The sequence below is a fragment of the Octopus bimaculoides genome, chromosome 1, assembly GCF_046866305.1.
Source record: "Octopus bimaculoides isolate indiv1 chromosome 1, ASM4686630v1, whole genome shotgun sequence".
NCBI classification, from domain to species: Eukaryota; Metazoa; Mollusca; class Cephalopoda; order Octopoda; family Octopodidae; genus Octopus; species Octopus bimaculoides.
The window spans coordinates 27677554-27681153 of record NC_142928.1 but is presented as its reverse complement, the minus strand read 5'-3'; positions in this window follow the sequence as shown (position 1 = coordinate 27681153).

Below are 3600 nucleotides of genomic sequence, written 5' to 3'. Positions count from 1 at the left end.
GGTGAACTCCGTTCTCTTGCCATAAGCGCGAAAATCGTTAACTATTTTACAATTCAAAGGTAAGTTAAGAGTAATCTCTGAATTGTAAATCGGTAACGATGTTTCTCACCTTTGATAAGTGTCAATATTGCAGAAATAGCTAATGCAGTACAGTTAGAAGAGACCTCTTATGTTTGCAATACTGTCATAGCGCTGATGACATATCTAAAAATCATCGGATCAGCGTTCCTTGGTAATAAACAATTGCAGTTTGTTAATATTTGCACCATAACGAAGTTCGGTAAAAATTATTTTCTCCACCATCAGAGCAAATTCAAACTGTTGACAGCTGACCATAAAATTATGTGTGATATAAACACTTCTGTGTGATAATAAACTATACAAATAAAGAACTGGGGTACATGATGTGGAGTAGAACATATAGTTTGACAGCTTAGATAGGATATCCCTGATTCTACTTGTAGTATGCTGAAGCTAGTTCCATATCATGTGGTCAAATTCCAGATATCCTGAGAGTCCAAGGAAACAGTAAGGCCAAGCCAACTTCGTTTACATCCTCCTTGCCAAAAATCTGCAAAGTAACTTATCGTCAATATTGACTAAAGATATGGAAGCAAAGATAAAACAGCTGATATCAAATTAATCTTTTGTACCTGTGTTGTGATTAATTTATTGAATAATAGTGGAACAGACTGAACTAAATTCTGAAGTCACGATGTTACTCTTTGGAAAATTATGTTTGTGTATGTGTAACAGATAGAAAAAGAGAGTCTGTATGCGTTGTGTGTACATATACGTATTTGTGTGGTGTGCCTATGGTTGTTTATATGGGTGTACATATGTACGTGGGTGAATTCAGATTTTGTATTTTTGTGATTTTCTTCTCTTTGTATATGAGTATGTTTGGAAATGTGTGCTTTTTGATTGTATAAGTGCTGGGAATTTTAAAGTAAAAGATCATGTAACTGGCAGAATAAAACTACTACAGTCAGTCTGTCTCTGACTTTGTCTCTGTACATATATATATATATATATATATATATATATATATATATATATATATATATATATATATATATATATATATATATATATATATATATATATATATATATATATATATATATATATATATATATATATATATATATGTATATATATATATGTATATATATATATATATATATATATATATATATATATATATATATATATATATATATATATATATATATATATATATATATATATATATATATATATATATATATATATATATATATATATATATATATATATATATATACAAGGTGCAGTGAATAAATTGTCGTCTAAATTACGTACAGATGAAAATAACACTGACATCTCATTTTAACAGATATATTTACGAAAATTACATTAAAATATCTTCAAATACGAAATAGTATATTCATTCAGTAAAAATCTTGAATGGCTTCAAGCACAGCCCCCACACGTCTTCTGAATCTCCTGCAAATCTTCTGGACCGTCTCCGTGTTTAAGTTTGTGAATGATGCCATAATTCTTGCTTTGAATTACAAGGAGTTTTGTTGGTCTCTCGCTCAACTGCGCCCCAAAGATAATAGTCAACAGGGTTGCAATCTGGGGAGTTAGGCCAGATGCTAGGTGTGATGTGGTTGCATAAATTGTCTGACAGCCATGACTAGGTTCTTTTGCTTGTCTGGCATGGTACAGAGTTCTTTTGCCAAACATAAGGTGTTCCAGCAGCTTCCCTCTTGACCCATAGCAGTACTACCTTCACCATGCACTTGATGAAAGCCTCGATATTGAGTATGAGGCCGTGTGGGAAAATGAATAGAAGCATAACATCGCCACAACTAGTAATCACTCCAAACACCATGATGTTGACCGGATGTTTGATTTTTATCACTCACGGTACATGCTTTGGGGACGAAGCTAACCAACGGTTGTTCTCTATGTTTATCATCTAATCCTGGCAGAAAGGTTTCTCGTCTGAGAAAAACGAAATCATGTTTGGTTGGAGGGGATGCTTGAGTTTGCTTAAAAGCTTCGTAGCGCGGTCTTTCTTCTTGTCCTTCATGGCTTGGGATAAAAATTGGCCCATTTTCAGTTCGTATGAGGAGTACCGAATTTTTTTCATGCGCTCCCTGACTGATAAGAAACTCAAACATTGCAATGTCCCTGGCGATGGACCTGATTGACTTGGAGAGATCGTCGTCAATCATAGCCTGGATCTAACCAACAAATTCAGAAGTTTTTTCTTATCAGAACGATCAGAGTGAGTTTTCCGAGCGGCCGTGCCTTTGTGATCACCGTTAGACTCATCCAACTCTTTCCGAATCAGCTGTACTGTCCTCAGATTGACACCCAAGCACTCTCAAATGTTCGTATTGGAGCTTCCAGCGCGAATGCCAAGCAGAACAGCATGTCATTTCCAAATTTCTGACTGTGTTAATTGTGGCATGATGCTGTTTTTCTGACAGACGGTGCCCAGCTAACTTCATTATAATGTGTAGTAGAGAAAATCTAAAACAAACAATGCGCATGCACGAAATAAAAAATATGAAAGCGTGACAACTTATCCACCGCACCCTATATATATATATATATATATATATATATATATATATATATATATATATATATATTAACCTAGACGGTGGTGTGCAATGTTTTACTAAAAAGGAAAACTGTCACTAAATATGACTAGAGTGTTATTAGAAACACCTAAATTGCTAGAAATAAGAGCTAAACTGTTTAATGCTGCTGTCAAAGCACATAATTGCATACTAACAAAACGATCCAAAACACATTAAATAAGAAGTTTTCGTGTTGTGTTAAGCACGTTTCGTTATTTTCAGCTTTTCACACACCCCTGTTATAAACCAGGCTGTATAGAGGTCGTTGCGTTTTGTTGCTTTGTTAACCATTTCTAGTTTAGCTTCGAATTTCGAATTCTCCAAAAAGTTATTCTCGTTAAGCCTTTCGTCGGTGATATTTTAATAAAAAGAAAGAATGACTATTTTGAGTTTTCCATTTGCACACTTGTGAAGATGACCACAATACTTAGCGTTTCTAATATATCAATCTTTGACTTGTTACTTATGTATTGATTTTGATCCCGTTCAGTCGATATAATTCTAAATTCACTGTAGGCAGATAATACACTGAGTGACACGCTTTGTTTTCTTATACATATTGGCGTTAATCTTCAATGCCTTCGCATTAATGAGTTTTATGATTTTAATTTGTTCACGTATTAAAAGCAAAACATAGGTATCTGCATTTTGTTACCTGTTTTATTTCTTCTAATATGAATATCATCTTTCTTAAAAGTATTTCTGACTGGTTTAAGAATGTGTAAGAAGGTGGCTGCAGAATTAAGCTCCGTTTCGCAAAATGTAAGATCTTATTGTTTCTAGGACTGTGAATTTTCGAATATCTGTTACTGTTTACAACTTATAATGAGGAGAGTTATATAACTTTTCACGGTAAATTCATTTCATAAAGTCTTTGACAAAATACTTTTTTAATGTAAATAATAATCTTTAAGAAAGTCCTTCTACATGTATATATATATATATATATATATATATATAT